Source organism: Ambystoma mexicanum, chromosome 3p (genome assembly GCF_040938575.1).
Source record: "Ambystoma mexicanum isolate Mex_15411 chromosome 3p, UKY_AmexF1_1, whole genome shotgun sequence".
Classification (NCBI taxonomy): Eukaryota; Metazoa; Chordata; class Amphibia; order Caudata; family Ambystomatidae; genus Ambystoma; species Ambystoma mexicanum.
The window spans coordinates 248250520-248268981 of NC_090925.1; positions in this window are offsets into that span (position 1 = coordinate 248250520).

The following is an 18462-nucleotide window of genomic DNA, read 5'->3' on the forward strand; positions in this document are numbered from 1 at the left end:
CAATCACTGTGCGACAAATGCAGCAATTTTTAGGTGTCTGCAATTATTGCAGGGCTTGGGTTTTTGACTACAGTACATATATTCAACCACTTTTGAAAGTGCTTAAAGAACAGATGGCTAAAACTAAATTGGTGTCGAAAGAAGACATGACTGAAGGATTTAATGAATTTAAAAAAATGTGATTAGCAGAGCTCCTGTGTTAAGGATTCCAAATTATAGTGAGGAATTTAACCTATTTTCCCATTCAAATGGAAAAGCCATGACAGCAGTCCTTACATAGAAGACAACATTAGGACATGGTTATAAACCATAGGGTTATTACAATGGGATTCTAGACAAGGTTATGAAAGGAAACTATCCTTGCAAACAATCTTTGGCAGCGGCTTCATTTGCCATAGAAAAGGCTTCAAGCATGCCTATGGGATGTCCCGTAACTATTTGCAGAGCATGCATTCAAGAGCACGCTGACCACTCAAAGAGCATTGGGGTATGAAGTAATTATTTCAAACCATGCAATTAAAATTGTAAGGCGTACTATAGTGATGGGAGAAGATGTACATGATTGTGTTACTTACACTGAGTGTTATAATGATATTCCCCATGTTAGAGAAAATGCCCTTGGAAAAAGGGAAGTGGTTTCCATTGATGGTTCATCTAGAATTGACAAGCAGACTGGGGTGAGACATTCGGGATCAGCAGTAGCAAGAGTGACCCGGGAGGGCGTCTTTGAAGTTCTAATGAGCAGATGACTATGCTCACCTTATTCTGTGCAGGCTGCTGAATTGGCCATGCTTATTGATGCATTATAACGCTATGAGGATGAGGAAGTAACTGTACTCTGACTACGCCTATGTGACTTCAACAGTGCATGCAGGCCTAGCATGTTGGAAGCAGAGAGGCTTCCTCCACGCAGACGGCACTCTAATGCAATATGCGGGGATATTAGATAAACTCATTGAAGCCTTAAGCTTTCCAGCAACCATAGCCATTGTGAAATACTCAGCAGATTAAAAAAGAACAGACCTAATCTCTTGTGGGAATGAAGCCGCAGACATAGTTGAATAATATGCAGCACGTTTGGCCACTATGTATGAAGAGGAGTTAAAAGATTTGAAAAAAGCAAAAGGGCAAAGTATGTTGGTTAAAGAAGGATTATATGATGTCCATTATACATTTAATTGAGATACAAGAATGAGCACCGCAAAAAGAAAAGCACTATGGAAAAAGCAGGGGGTGTTCTTTATCCCCACTGAGGCTATTTGGAGACCGGACCGTACAGGAAAGCCAGTTATGCGTCTAGCATTATTGAGAGTAGCATTGGAGCAGCACTGATGCCCCGTGCATGTGACTTGAGAGTCTAGCTGCTACTATAGCAGAAGACTAGATCGTACCAAACCTCTGAGCATGTGGCACAGTTCATTGTAAACTGTATTGTGTGCCATAAATTCACAGCAGGGTACACCCTGCGAACAGTGAGAGGAGTAATCTCAAGACCTAATGGCCCCTTTCAACACTTACACATAGATTATGTGGATATGTTGCAAACATGTAATGGCTATCGATATACAATAGTTGTAGTTTGTACATTTTCTAGATGGATTCTAGATGCTACAATGTTTTTGGTCTGTGGGATCTTTCCAAGGTAGGGTGGGGGGCGTTTTGCAATTTGATAATGGCCCACTTTTTGTGAATGAACTCTTTGAAAATATAGTCTCACTTTTAGACATTAAGCATAAGTTTGCTTTGGCCTATCACCCGCAAGCTAATGGGCTATGTGAGCGATTACATGGACTTTTGAAAGAAAGGATAGCGAAGCTCAAATTAACATTAAAGAAAGGATGGCTGCTTCATTGACCTTATATAATTACGATAGTTTTTCTTTCTAGCCTTTCATCGACTGCCATAACACCATGCCGAGGAAAGAGAAAGAAAACTGCCCGTCGAAGACCATCGCAATGGACCGTACGGCCTTGGAAGGCTGCCCCGGGCCTCGGCCCAGACAGTAGGGAGAGAGGGGGGAGGCCATTTTAGAATGCATGTTCTCCCCTTCCTACACTTTGTTTGCCCTGCTGCCATTTCCATAACCCATAATTATGGAAAATACACCATTGAAATGTTGCCACAAGCGTAATCGCAAATTCCCCAGGGTCAAGAAACACTTAGTTTGCAATTTGTGCTTCCTGAGAGACCACGTTGAAACGTCTTGTCGAGCGTGCAGGCTCTTCAAGCCTAAGAAGTTGAAGGACCGCTCCTCCAAACGCTGGGCCCACTATGCCAGGCAACTCAAGGCCATGGAAGTAGAGTGAGCCTTTATCGATTGCAGCAATGCCGCACTTTCGGACGGCGAGGGCGCCGGAGTAGCTTCAGCTACTTAAGCGCAGACCCCCGACCCCATAGGACAGGCCGGCGACCATGTTGTGGGGACTACACCCAGCGGCAGCAGTGCTGCAAAAGCACACACCACCAAGCACATAGCCCCAGTTGACATTCGGCAGATGAGTCGAATACTTGACAACGTTCAACACCCCGTGAAAATTCCACCGAGTCCCGGTACTTTGGGCAATCTCGTTCAAGTTCGCCACACGATAGGGTTCAACCGTCGAAAGACGGCAAGGGGGTCACACGAAAAACTCCCTCCAAAGGCCGATCGTCCGCAGACGAAGCCTCAGCTCTTACACCTGAAGTTCGACGTTCAGCGTCTGATAAAACACCAGGCCCCAAAAAGTGTGTTAAACACTCATCTGGGCTCCAGGGTGGGGAAAACCATCATAAAAGGTCATGTAAGACCCCGCATAGGGACAAGAGTCCTACTAGGGACAAGTCACCGCAAAATGGTATACTCTCCAAGCCCATGGAGAAACCTAAAGACTCTAGGCCAAAGATTATACCTTCCACTAATGAGGATATGGGTATTTCCACTAAACCCATTGTAATCCCGAGTTCGAAGGAATGGTCTTCGTAAGATATTGATAGGGTTATGCGAAGAATGACCTTTATGGCGAATGTTTATGAAAAGAACCCAGATTACTTTCAAAGTTTTCACTCAACTCCTCCTACCACAGCTCTTTCCAGCTCTCAAGCCTCTGCCTTACCATCTCAACCCCCTGCTAAGAGGTCTCGTTCTAATATCCCCATACAAAGCAAGGTTATTGATCTATATGACCCTGAAATGGATCCAGAAGACCAAGATGACCTTTCATTTGTGGAAACATCTGACCCTCAACTTATTGAAGAGGAAACAGATTAACTTTATTATAGGGAAGATGAAGACCCAGATGAAGACCAGGAGGCGAACATGTACTCCATAGATTCTCCTATTAATCAAGACTCCCCCAGTGGTAGATTCCCCTGTTGACAATCAACCCCTCCTCAATGAAGTCTTAGCCAAAGCAGTGGAACACTTCCGTATTGACACAAAGGAGGTACAGGAAGATAAAGAATTTGGTGAACAAATATTGGGGGACAAAAAGACAGGTCAGTTTATCCCACTGCTAAAATAGGTACAACGCAGAATACAACCTTCCTTGGAGGCTCCCAATCTCACATGGGCCGTTACCCCGAGTGCGGAAAAACTGTCCAGGCCTCCACCTTCAGACCCCTTATACATAAGAGGCCAATTGAAACCAGACTCATTGGTTGTCACCACCACAAGAAAAAGAGCAGGCACGCCCCTTGCTTCCTCCGAGGCACCACCGGATAAGGAAAGCAAGAAGATATATGCAATGGGCAGAAAGGTCACCTCTTCTGCAGCCTACTAGACGAGAATAGCCAACAATGCTACTCTTTTGGCAAGTTATAACTGCCATAAGTGGGAGAAGGTTTCTGCGTTACTTTTGTCCGCCCCAGAGCCATTTAAATCGCGACTAGCTCAAGTGGCAGCAGGCGGAAGGCCCGTTTCTACTTGTCTCCTCAAGTCAAATTTCGATGCAGCTGACAATGCCGGGAGAGTCTTTGCAGAGGGGACTAATAAAGAGACATGCATGGCTTTGCCAGTCAGGCTTTAGGCCAGAAACACAAGCCACTCTAATAAATATACCAGTGGAACCTAATGTTCTCTTCGGCAAGGCCGTAGAAGACGCACTTAAGACAGTAAAAGATGAGTATGACACTCTAAAATCTTTAGGTCAGCTCACAAACAAGCCTATGGGTCAAAGAGAATGGTAATTTTCGCTGTTTTCAGGGCCAAAATTCACAGAGGATCCGGCTACAATCAAGGCCAAGGTTCCTATGGCAACAATCAAGGACAAGCCTTCCAAGGCTATCCACGAGGACAACACAGAGGTCGTGGTAATCTAGGCAGAGGCCTAGCTCGAGGTGGCACCCCACCTCAGAGTAAGTGACATTCCGCTCAGGTACCCGCCCATGCATCTCCAGTAGGAGGACGCATGTCCAACTTCACCCACGCATGGGAGGGTATCGCCTCGGACAGATGGGTGCTGTCCATGATCGCAGGGGGCTACTGCATTTGAACTTCTTCAACGTCCTCACAACCACCCCCCACAACAGAAAGTCCACTCAGAGGAACATCAGCAGATCCTTCTAGAAGAAATAACAGCGCTTCTATTAAAGGACGCCATAGAATTGGTCCCAATCAACCAGGTAAACAGGGGTATTTATTCAACTTACTTTGTTGTGCCAAAAAATTATCTAACAATGCGCCCTGTATTAGATTTGCACCCTGCAAACAAGTATGTCAAGCCACAAAAGTTCTGCATGACTACGCTACAAGAGGTAATTGCCCAACTAAAAAAGAGGAATTACATGGCAACACTGGATATGAAAGATGCCAATTTTCATATTTCAATGTTCCCAGCGCACAGAAGATACTTGCGTTTCAAGATGGCGAACAAGCACTACCAATTCAAAGTGATACCCTTTGGAATTGACTCGGCTCCAAGGGTATTCACAAAGGTACTGGCGGTAATGGGAGGGCACCTGCGCAAGGGAGCAATTCCAGTGTACCCTTACTTGGACGATTGGCTCATAACAGGGGAATCACCTGTGATTTGAAGACAAAACATCCAAACAATCAAACTCCTCTTTTAATTGGTCTTCTCAATCAATGAGAAAAAATCAAGCCTAGTGCCAAACACTTCCAAACAGTTCCTAGGAGCTATCCTGAACACAGAGGAAGGATTGGTCTTTCCCTCAGAGGGAAGAATAAAAAATGTGTTCCTGCAAATACCACATTGATAAGGGTGCGCAAAGCAATGCATTTAATTGGCATGATGGCATCTTGCATATACCTGGTTTCTCACGTGCGCCTGCGCATGCGTCCCATACAGGAGTGGTTGGCGAAACAATGGTCTCAGGCAAGCGGTCAGTGGGACGATCTAGTGGTCGTTTCGCTAACACTTGTACAAAATCTTCGCTGGTGGATGAGACAAAACCTGACCAGAGGGAAACCCTTCTATGACCCACAGATACAGGCAGTGGTCCAGCAGTGGTCACAATGGACACCTCACTGGCAGGGTGGGGGCTCACTACCTTCAACACACAGGTCAGGGTCTGTGGTCTCACACTGCAGCTCAGTAGCACATCAGTGTGCTGGAACATCTTGCAGTATTGAAAGCCCTTCAGGTATTCGAACCCCATTCAACAAACCTGTTGGTGCAAATCCTAATGGACAGCACCACAGCAATGTTTTATATCAACAAACGGAGGGTGGGGGGAGGTGGTACATGCTCTCCAAATCTGCTCCGAAACTCTGGAAATGGGCACGCAGACAGAAAATGTTCCTGTCATCACAACATGGTCCAGGGGAACGCAACGCTCTAGCAGACTCATTGATCATTGAGCGAGGATCCCCTAACAGAGAAACACAAGTGGCGTCTACACAAAGAAGTTGTAGAACACCTTTTCTCAATGGGGTTTCCCAACTAAAGACTTGTTCGCCACAAGCGTCAATGCCCAGACTTTGCGTCCAGTTTCCCCCAGCCAGGCCCCAAGGGGAACGCCCTATGGATGAACTGGTCAGGGAAGTTTGCTTACACTTTCCCCCCTCCCGACTCCATTTTTTTTAGAACTTTTATTTTTGGTTTTTACACAACAGTAACTCAATAGGAACATTGCACAGGTTGCGTCCCTTCACCCCCTTGCCCTCCCCCCCGGCCCACCTTACCCGGCCTTGTAGTCATCAGTTCCGCCAGGGACCAATTCAGTTTATGTTCCTCAGACAGCAGTTGTGTTGGCATAGCATTCTCAAGGGGCTGGCTCTGGGGATGAGGTCTGTGATGAGTTCGAGTCAGCGGTAGACATCAGATTTGCGATGAATGGGCCCCAGATGTCTGGTTGTGTATGGAGCGGCAGGTTCTTTATGTAGTTTGTTACTGTGTCTTGGCTATAGGTCCCATCTTTCAGCCAGTTTCGTAGGTTGGGTGGTGGACCCCGACCCCAGTTCATTGCAACTCTTCTCCTTGCTAGTACTAATAGTAGGTCTGCCAATTTGCGGCCGGAAAGCGGGAGGTGTCTGGTTAGTCCCAGCAGTGCAAGGATTGGGTCTGTATCTAGTCTGGTCCCAATTATTGCTGAGATTTTATCTTGTACTAGATACCAGAAACGTGCTATGCATGGGCATGTGCATGCCAAATGAAGGAAATCCGCCATTGGAGCCTAGCATCTTTCACATGTCACTGGTCGTTGCAGTTGGAGTTTTGCTGGCGTGCAATATAGTTGATGATTTAAGTTGAAGTGGATTTGTTTATACCGTGTGTTCAGTGAGACTTTTTGTGTTTGATGAACGATGTACGACCAATCTTCATCTATTATTGAGGTTTGCAAGGTTCTTTCCCATCTTTTCTTAGGTGCTTGGGGCGCGGGTGCTGTCGTTTAGTAGCGACTTGTATATTTCTGAGACCATTCTTCCATTGCCTTGCAATTGGATTACCCCATGGAGCAGTTGCCATGTCTATGGTTGTTGAGGGAATGTAGGCCAGGCACTTTGTAGTGTGTGGCGGAATCTGAAGTATGCAAATAAGTCCAGGGCGTTGTCGCGTCCTTTTTCTCTGGTTTGTTGTGGGATGATGAATGTGCCATCGACAAAGAGGTCTTCAAGTGTCTTTATTTGCAACTTGTATGTCCAATTTAGGTAGGATCTCTCTGTACTTAGGGGGAGTCCTGTTATGAATCTTGCTGGAATTAGGGGGGAGAACCTGGTTTGGATGTTACTACTTAGTACAATCTTTTTCCAGGTGGCATGTGTAACCTGGACAATGTTAAGCGTGGTGTGGGGCACGTGGAGGTTACCAAGGATTGTTCTGAGAAGGAAGGGGGATGCCAGGGCTCGTTCAATTTGGACGTGGGGTCTAACGAAGTCTGTGGCATACCAATGTTCCAGGAATTGGGCTTGGGCGGCCCAGTAGTATCGTTCCGGATAGGGAAGTGCCAGGCCACCTTTCCTCACGGGTTGGATGAGAATAGAGTATGCCACCCTCACCTCCTTGCCTGCCCACACCAAGTCAAGTATAAGGCTCCGGAAGCATTGCAGGAATAATTGTGATAGCAGTATGGGGATGTTTGTAAAGAGGTTTATTAGCTTGGTGAGAATCACCATCTTGACTAGGGAGACCCGGCCCCATAAGGTGAGCTGGAGGAGCTTCCATCTATTTATTTGACTTTGTAGTGTCTCAATGACTGTTCTGTAGTTGTCTTGCATAATGTTTGAGTGGGATCTGGACAGTGAGATACCAAGGGATCTGACTTTTTGATGGTTGCCAGCTGAATCTGAAATCTGTGAATATTGTTGCTGCTTTAGTTACAGGAAATATGATGAATTTGGAATGGTTCATCTTCAGCCCTGAGAATTTGCCGAATTTGATGACCTCTCGCATGATTGGGTTTAGGCTGTCTGCGGGGTTGTGTATAAAGAGGGCAATGTCATCTACGTAGAGGGAGATAACAAATTTATGGGGTCCGATGAAGAGGCCTCTTTGTAGGTGACTGGCTCGAAGATCCGATGCCAAGGGTTCTATCACTAACGCAAATAGGACTGTAATCGTATTTCTGAGGAACTGGTGCTTCCCATGGTGATGATGGAAGTCGGGTCTTTGTACAGCAGAGCCACAAGATTGAGGTAGTATTTGTCCAATCCCATGCGGCGTACAACTTCAAACAGGAAGGGCCATTCGACCGACTCGAAAGCTTTTTCAGCATCCAACAGGGCAGCTATTGCCTGAGATTTGGGATTGAGTGCGGTCATTGCTCCAAACATTTGCCTGATCCCAAAGGAGGTGTTGCGTCAGGGAATAAAGCCAGCTTGGTCTGCTAGGACTAGGCCCAGCATGAGTGGGAGGAGTCTGGCGGTTAGGATTTTGGCAAGTATTTTGTTTTCCAAGTTTATCAGGGAAATCGGCCTGTATGAGGCGCAATCTTCATGTTTTTTTTCTCTTTTGAGAAGGAGGATCATGTTTGCTTGACGGAAAGAGTTGCGGGCAACGTTCCGGATTCTATTGCTTCCTCGTACACTTGTAGAAGGTGGGCATCGGCCTTGTAGAATTCGCCTGTCAGGTCATCAGGCCCTGGAGCTTTTGTGTTGGGGAGTTTTGATCGTTGAGAGGATCTCTTCGAGGCAGATGGGGGCGTTCAGTGGCTCTCTCAACTCGTCTGTCCAATATAGTTCAATGCTATATAGGTATTGGGAGAGTTCTGCGGAACTTGCCGAGTATTTGGTACTGTATAGATCTTGGTAATATGTGCGAAATGTTTTGACGATTTCTTCTCCGTGTGCACCAAATCCCCTCATTGATTTCGTATCCTTTCCACTAGGGTGGGTTTCCTCTGTGCTGCGATTAATCGTGCTAGCAGGGCGCCAGGTTTCTGGCCTTCGCCGTATTGGCGGATTTTGTGGCCTCGGGACAGGAACTTTATTTCTCTTTATGCTATTGACCTGAAGTTGTCGAGTTCCATCTTAAGGGCGGCCAGGGATCTCTTGAATGGGCGTGTTTTAGTTCCAGGTCTTTCAGCTTGGCTTCGCCGGCGGTTAGTTCCCTTCTGATGAGCTTCAACATGCCCTGTTCTTTCGCTAGGCATATCCCCCTGATGTAGAATTTCATTGACTCCCATAGTGTGCTGGGGGATGTGACTGAGGGTCGATTTATTTCCAGGAAGGACATTATTTCTTCACGCAGTCATCCACGAATACTTGATCTTGCAAGGATCTGGGTTTAAACGTCCATTGTGGTCTGTTTTTCGTGCTTTTATCTGGGTTGCATTTGAGGGTAACGGTAGAGTGATCCGAGAGGGTCCTCAGAAGGATCTGACAAAGGCCCCATTGGAATTGGGTCTGGGTTGATACTAGGAAGTAGTCCAGACGTGAGTCTGTTATGTACCCATGAATGGAAAGAATAATCCAGAGTTTCCCAATGGGTGTGCCTCCAGATGTCTATTAGATTGTAGGCGTTGCATATTTCTTGAATTTGGAGGCTGGCTTTGGAAGGCGAGGTCCTGACGCTCTGATTTGTCTTTGAGGGGTTAAGTTATGTGTTTAGGTCGCCACCCCAGATGATTGTGGCCGACCCAGTGGTCTCCAAGTGGGTCATGACCCAGTCAAAGTTGGTGGCGCTATCAGTGTTCGGTCCATAGGAGTTCACAAGGACAACTTCTTTGCCTTACAGTATTCCGCGCACTAGGAGTGCTCTGCCGTCTCAAGTCTTTTTCTGAGGATATGAATCTGAATTTTACTCTCTTGCTCATCAAGATGGTGACTCCTCTCGCGAATGAGGTGTACCCTCCCTGTTTAGTAGTCCTCTTCCCTAACCCCCTTTGACGGGCGACCCCCAACATGCCCGTATAACTTCGTCCAGTTGGTGGACTTTAACTGTGAACTGATCAGTGCTGAGCTAGGGGTGCAGGTGCCTCCGAAGTGCTTTGTCATCTGAAGATTGGAATGTGTCCTTGTATCTCTAACCCGCATCTCTGACTTTGGCAGATGCCTCCTAAGGTTGGGTGCCCATAGAAGGAAGGCGGGTGCCCATGGGCTGTGTGGAACTGTCTATTAACTTATATCTGCAGTTCCGGGTGTGTGGCAGTGTCTATGGTGCCGACTCACGGGGGCTCACCACTGCCCCTTGTCCCCCCCTCCCGGACCCGGCCAGTCACGTAGGGGCTGACAACCGATGTTGTCAAGGAATAAGTTGGCGTCCTCTGGGGATGTGAAGAACTGGGTCCTCTCTGCATGTAGAATTCTCAATTTAGCTGGGAACAGCATGGTGTATTGGATCTGTTCTGCGCGCAGACGGCGTTTCAGTAAATACTTTCTTGATGCCTGAACCGAGGGTGAGAAATCTGGAAAAATCTGGACTTTGTCCCCGTCGTACTGTAGGTCGCCCTTATCTCTGGCCAGTCGTGATCTCTAAAGTTCAGGGATTTCACGATGATGGGGCATGGAAGCGCTCCGGGGATTGGGCGAGTAGCTGGGATTCTGTGTGCCCTCTCGACGACAAAGATCTGGGAAAATGCTGTGGCCCCGAAGAGGTCTCTGCACAATTAATTAACAAATTCCTCTACCTTCGACATGACTTGTTGTTCTCTTATGTCTACTAGCCGGATGTTGCTGCGGCGGGCACAACCCTCTAGGTCTTCATTTTTAGCAACCACCTCTCATCTGTCATTCCAGCGTCGCTACTTTGGTGGTTAGTGTGGACGTGCTATTGTCCAGGTCGGACACCCTCTGTTCTACTGAGTCTAATCATTCACCGTGTTTGTCCAGCCTGTGTTGTAATAGGTCCACTTTGGACAATAGAGTATCTAGCTTTGCATCCAGATTTCTTATCCTGGTCTTGAGGTCCATAAGTATTTTGCGTATGTCAAATGTTGAGGATGGTGTGTGGCCGTCCTCTGGATTTCGCTTGAAGGGCAGGGGTGCCGACTGGTCTCCCTGCCTGGGTGCCTTGACTATTGCTCTTGTTTCAAATGTCAGCTTTCTCTGTGCCTTGTCTGACTTGCCCATGGTGACTGCTGAGGTGTTCAGAGTGGAGCATGTGAGGTTGGAGAACCCCCAAGAGCAACGAGTTTGGCCGTCTGGGGGAGCAGGCGTTGGATCGGGTCTACTGTGCCAAGTTAGGGTGATGTTTTCCATCTTGTGGGTCGTGGGTCCGTGGCTGTGTTGCTGGGTGGACTGTCGCAGCTTGCTGCTTGGCACGCCAGCAGTTACTGTGGTGGACCCAGCCGAGGCGGACACAGCGGCATAGTCTGTCTCAGTGTGCCTTGTTGTGGTCTGTCGGATGAGCTCCACTGGCCGCTGCAACCCCCAGGTATGTAGCTGGATGGTTCGACGCGCACCGCTCTGACAAACACTATACCTTTGATAACCTGGGGAGCTTCAATGCTGTCTGGGCCGGGAGCGAGAAGTTAGAATTGTATTATGCCCCAGAGGGTTGCTTGGTGGGCTAGTGGTCCTGGGCATGACAGAAATCGTGCTGGAATCACCGTCCCGGCCCGCGCAATTCCTCAAGTGGGGTCGGGCTGGGCCTGCTCTGTCAGCTGGTCGCCTTTTATTCACTGAGTCAGCCTGTTTGATTCAGGAGAAGGCGTGAAGGGGAGACGGATGAGCTTTGTGCCCCGGCTCTGCGCAGTAGTTGGGGTACTGCTGTGTCTCTGGCGCGAGGGGCCAGGGGACTCCCTTGCAGTGGGGGAAGTTCGGCTCCCCGCAAGTGATCAACAAGGCTCGTGATGAAGTGCAGTGCCTGTGGCGCGTTGTCATTGCGGTTGGAGCTGGGGATGGGGGGTCGCTGAGCTTGATGATACCTGGGGTAGAGGGTCATGGTGTATAAGTTATTTGTTTGCTGGGTGGGATGCCCGTCAGTTAGTATGGGGCCGTGGCTGGTGTACGGGCCAGGGTGCGCACGCCGTACCTGCAGTTATGTGGTCCGGGGAGAGTCCTCTTCAGTTCTTGCCGTTGGTGTCCCGCGGCTATCAGGCAGGGTGCGTGCAACGCTGGGGGGGCACTGTCTGCTCCAGGTCTGCCGCAGGTGCCCCCGCCTCTTCCTTCACACTACTGGGCCGCCTCGGGGGGAGGAGGGCTTTGGCTGCTCTGCTCGGGCCCTCGCTGCTTCTTCTTCCACAGAACCACAGTGTCTGCCACAGGATTTTGCCTAGCCTCTTCTGGCGTCTGGGGGTGGCGGATCACTGCAGCCCTTTTTGCTGAAGTGCGAGACCTCGCTTCCAGTCTCCGCGTGCTCGTATCTGGAACCCAGGGATGTTGCTCCGTGGCGGATGGGTGGATGGCCATCTTGGCTGTATATCTGGGCCTGCCCTTGTTGAGGATAGGAACACCTTTTCTCCGCCTCTGGTTATAGTGGAACACGGCCGCCTCCGGTCCTCCATGTTTCGCTGATTGTGTTTGGGGTAGCGAGGCCGGGCCCAGGGAGGACGGCGGCAGCGAGGCTCGACCCCAACAATTCCGATTTTCAGGAACGCTGCGACTACAGCAGGGGGCCCATCTAGTCACCAACTGCCTTTCGTGGATAGTCTCAGTAACGCAGGGTTGTGCACGATTTTTGCAGGATTTTCGGGGCTCTGCATGGAGCTCTTTAGGAAGCCGCCATCTTGGTCGGCTCACTAGCGCCCTCACCCCCAATTCCTCTCATGAGGAAGCTGATGAACAAGTTGCACAAGGAACCGATGATGCTAATCCTGGTTGCTCCTATGTGGGCAAGACAACCGTGGTATCCACATCTGCGCAAACTGGCGATGTGCGATCCCATCAAACTCCTGTGCCAGTACTACTACTCACCCAGCAGCTGAATCTCATGTGAAGGGCTCTCAGTGCTTTGCGTCGAAAGACTTACAGTGCACCCACAGCTACACTCAATGAACTTGGCAGCATGGCTCCTGAAGTCATAGAGTTTGAACATGTTGTTGGGTGTCCTGACCCACGTTTGAGCTATCATGCTGCAACATTTGGTGCTGTGGGCTTAGAAAATCCAAGATGGCCAAAAAGCCCACAAGTGCGCCAGAATCCAGGAGAACCACGCAGTTTGTGCGCACACCAAAATGGTTACCTCACTTGCCACCCACCAGTGTAAAGAAAGATCTTTGTTAACAAAATCCACTGTTACTGATGTCAAAAAGTTGCTGAAATCGTGGCTCACCGGACCACTTTAAAGATTCAACCCTTTTGTGGGGTTCCACATAACCATTTTACTGTAAGGAGCCCCATCAAAACAATGTTAAGCAGGGATTATTTACTACCATGTAAGAACCATTCCTGTTTGGAATGCATTAATCCAAGAAAGATCCCAAAAATGGATGCAGTACCAACAAAATCCTCAAGGCGGCGCTAGCGGTCTAAACTCTGACAGGAGAACTAAGTGCAGTTGCTGACAAAGGGATTTGACTCGGCTGACTTCAAAGGCTGCATTTTAATTAAAAATTAGCCACTTGCTGTTTCCAGAGGCCAGAATCCTGGGAAACCCTCTCACCTCAAGAGATTCACACCACAGCCCAGGATATCACATGGTCATAATAACCAAATGCAAAGTGACCCCCTGGTCTGCTGACCTCAACCTCCTGGAGACCACACAATAGGCTATTGCACTTGAATAGAATATGTTGATTTTGACTGTTTCCTGTCAACAAAGGCCTGCCTGCCAGAAGACACATGTGATCACTGACCCACCCAAGTCTTGGAGGCGGACTCCAACACTCTGAGAACTGAATTGAAAGCAAAATATATATTTTACAGAAACACTGATAACTCTTTGTAATCAAATGACAGGAATGTATAACTTTGAGAGCCTTCATTTAAAAAATGTACCTTCGATTCAAGCCCAAACTCCAATTTGTGTGATGTTCTGGGGCAAAACCCTGCTATTTATGTATACTACATACTCTGTGTTTAAGCTAGAGACATGGTAATTTACTGGAGTATGTATGGACAGGCCGTGTACATGTGTATAAATCTGGAGAAAAATCCGATGTTGCAAAACCCACTAAAAAGCACCAAAGGTTGCCATTTCTGAATGCAAGCCCCCAGGAAGAGCAGAATTGGAACAGGGGCTACCATCAGTAAATGTGATGGGTTCATGTAATTTCAAACCACTGTGTATCTATGAAATATGTCTTTAGGTCAAATATAGATTGTGTGTAAAGTTGACAGGGGTGGGTTCTCTGCATCATAAACAGACCTCATCATGATGACACTTCATTTCATTCCCCCAATCAAGGGGAAGAGGAGGAAGTGGCCAATGACAAGTGGAGAGGGGTAGGGCCTAGAAAGCTAGCCTCTCCACCCACTTTCAAAACACATAAAAGCAGACAGTCAGGACAGATAGAAAAATGCTATTCCACCTGCTGCGGGACGCTCTGCCGGGAAAATCCATACTTTACCTCCATCAACCTCCAGAGAGCCAACATAGAGACTTCAATCTATCCACCTTCAGAGACCAAGACTTTACTTCAGAATTTTTAGCAGAGAGGTCAACTACAAGCTAAATCCCTCTTTAGCAGGCCTCAAATCATTGCCACTATTCACAGCCAGGCGAGCTGTTTGAATTCTTTGCAAGAACTCTTGCCGTTTGCCAGAGAGCAGTGTTGTATCCAGAGAGAGACCAGCTGAACCGGAGACCGCTGTATCCGGACCCACAGACCTGATCAGAACCAGAGACCCAGACCAGACCAGCAGAGTAGAGCTGACCCAGACGCTGTGCGCAGAAACCGTCCGTGGCGAGTGAAGAAAACCTGTTGACCAGATCCGTGGCGAGGCCTATTTCTAAATATATTGTGAGTATATAGCAGAACTGTGCAGAACCAATCTCTTAGTTAAAATAATATAATTCAATCTATTTTAATCTAACCAGAACTGCCTTCTAACTGTCACCTGTCATTTGCAAAGCTGTCACTTGTCATTTTCTAGCTGCAAGCTGTAACCTGTCGCTTTGAACTTTTAAAATTTAAAATCCGAAAAACTACCTTTATTTAATCGTCTGTATCTCTGGAACCGTTTGGGCTAGGAACTTGGTTTAACTTTCCTCTAAAAGCTTAGAATCCCAGCTGTTCAACAAGCCTAGAATCAACTTCCTACTCCTCATACTTTTGCCGTAATCACAATTCTCGCACTCACGAATTTCACCGCGATTTGCAATTTGGTTAAAAATCCAGCCACGTGTGAAAACAGCAGCTTCATTGCTTTCCTTTGCCAAAAATTCGTTTAACCTGCTAGTTACTCCTAGATCCTTGCTAAAGTGAGCCTGAACTCATCCCAAGTATATTTCACTCACCCTGAACCTCCTAAAGGGAATGAAAACCATTTTCAGCATATTTCTCACTGCATTGTCACCATATTCAAAGCATTTTGCCTGTGTTTCAAAACTCCTATCTGTTGTATAAGCTGCTGGGGGGGGGGAATTGAACTGAATTCCATTTGATTGCATTCCTAAGAACTGTGTCATCTTCATCTCCTTACAGTGCATAAAAGGGGGGGGGGGTGAATTGTCCAAAAAAGTGATTACATTGTCTTTTGCTGAAATCCTATCAAGTTATTTTCTGTACTGCATTTCATTCCACATTGCATCCATTTGAAACCATAAAAGTATTGTTGCTATCGTATCCATCCTATAACCACTCATCATTGATTATAAAGAAGTGTGCTAGTGCCGGACTATCCATTATTGATTACTGCTCAGATTAAGTGATATTCAATTATTAATTTATTATAAAGTGTGATATATATATATATTGTTTAAATTATCAAATAAACCGTTTAAACTTGCAAAACAGAACTACTTCGTGGCTCAGTGGGGTCAGGGGGATTCCAAGAGAGGGGTGTTATATAGGAGTAGTCATCCAGAACGCATGAACTGGACGTAAAGATATATCAATAAGGGTTTCCATTCAGTATCCCAGACTAGGCATTGACTTAGCTGTAGTGTTGAATTGAATCCTCTTACAATCTCAATCTACCACAGAGATGCATGGATATCTTTAAAGAATCAAGAAAACCAAACACTAGGCACTGTTACTATGATAAATGGAAACGATTCGTAATTTGGTGCCAGAATAAGCAAATCAACCCCATTGATTGTACTCCATCTAACATTCTAACCTATAGGCTCTAATTACTATATGTAGGGTTAGTGTTAAACTCCCGAAAAGTCCACCTGGCGACTTTGTCAGCCTACACCACTTCCCATAATAAGGTATCATGGTGGAAGGCACCGGTCATGAAAGCATTTATGGAAGGGGTAAAGAGACTCCACCCTCCAATCTCTAACCCACCGCCAGGTTGGTTCTTAATGTGGTACTCGTTAAGCTCATGGGACCCACATTCTAGCCTATGCACAAATCTAGTCTCAAATACCTGACTTATAAAACTGCCTTCTTAGTAGCCATCACTTCCATAAGATGGGTCAGTGAAATTCAAGCTCTGTCAGTGCAGGATCCTTTCTTTACTATACGTAAGGACAAACTGGTTTTACACACTCACCCTAGGTTCTCACCTAAATTCATCTCCAAATTCCATGTAAACCAGTCTTTTGAGCTACTGGCTTTCTTCCAGGAACCCAAAAGCTCTGCTGAGGTAAAACTTGACACACTAGATGTGAGGAGAGGAGTCCTCTAATACGTAAACTAGACCAGACCGCTAAGAAAGACAGATCAACTGTTTGTCTCCATAGCGCCAGGCAGAGAAGGAAATCACATCTCCTAAGAATGTCATCTCCAGGTGGATAATTGGATGTATCCAACTGTGCTATTCCCTATCAAATAAGACACTGCCTTTTACGCCAAGGGCCCACTCCACAAGAGGTATTGGAGCCACTCTGGCTTTCATTGCAAATGTCCCCTTAGACAGTATTTGCAAAGCAGCTACATGGAGCTCAATACATACTTTCACTCAGCACTACTGCATTGGCACTCATTCCAAGACAGATACACAAGTGGGACAAGCGGTTCTAAGACATTTATTCGCTCATGCACCTTCTCACATCCCACCTCCTCCTTCCACTGTTCGCTAATCTATGTACAGCATGTGATCTAAGCAGATTCCACAAGCCTCAGAAGGGATACATTACTCACCGTAATCGAATTTCTGATGCTTGTATCTGCTTAGATTCACATGCGACCCAACCTTCCTCCCCTCGGAGAGAAGGCGCATGGATGCTTATGAGCTTGTCTGATACGTATCTGCTTGGATACAACTGTACTTGCGCTACACCTCATGCTACCTCATGTCAGAAAAAAAACAATCTGAGGGACCTCGACACGTGAGGGATCATGGGTACAGTGGACGTCACACAAGGGATAGTATTACAGGCATGCCCTGTCGACGTCCATTTTTGAGTTTCGAAAACAACTGTAATACTCTGCAGCTTCCACTAGATGTCGGCATATACACAGCATGTGAATTTAAGCAGATACAAGCATCAGAAATACGATTAGGGTGACTAATGTATCATATGGGACCAGGTGTTGGTGCGCAAACCTGTATGCACCTGCAGTAACCCACGATTTGAAGGCTTTTACGAGGTGGAGGACATAAGCCCTACTGCAGCAAAATGAAAAAGAAGGGCCTGGATCCACCTCCATGATGTCAAACTTTATAAAAGTGAAGTTGAGAGAGTTGACCTCTCCTGCACCCGTCCACAGTGAAGCAAGTGCCTCCGGCGAACCAAGTCCCCTCAGTGAAACAATGAAGAACCACAAAAGATGACCACGCGTTCAATGGTGAAAGACTTGGATAAAGAAAGCAAAACACTTTTAGGTTAGTGTTGACTTTTCTTCTCTAGAACGTAAATGGAGAAAACTATGAAATAATCAAAGAGGGAAAACAATATTTGAATTTTTATGTTGCCCATCATTCACACTTTCTTACATGCGGTTTTCTCTTATATACTTCAATCCTATCCAGCTTTAATACAAAGGAATATAAACTGATATTTTTTGGAGACCCAAAGAATGGTTTCGCATTAAGAATTGTATTGGTAATCATTTTACAGATTTTGTTGTAAATGTACGACTTGCAGTTAAAACAATAAGACCTGATGTATTAAAAATAAAGTGGTGCCAATGGAAATGTTGCAAGAGGTAACCTCTTTAGCTCCAAGAAAAAGATGTATCAAACATGGAGCTTTTTTGTGGCCTTCTGATTTTGACTATTCTCCTTATAACGTTAGCATTTACATGTTATGAGAAGCCAGAAATTAAGACCACCCCCACAAACCCCATTATTCACATTGTCCCTATCAAAAACCCAAAGACTCCATTACGTTCTGATATTTAAAAACCATTGTCCTGATTTAAGAAGAGATGCTGAGGAGGATAGTTTGCGGAAGTGCTGTTTTGAAAGTGTTGTTACCTGCTGCTACTGCTGTCCATTGGAGAAATTCTTGAAAGCAAATTTGCCAGACTCCTCCCCCTTACCCAGCATTCCTATTTGATCACCAGCGCACACGCATTAGCGTTTGCGGAAGTGCTGTTTAGAAAGTGCTGTTAAGCTGTTAAGCTGTGGAGTGGTGAGTGGCCTGCACT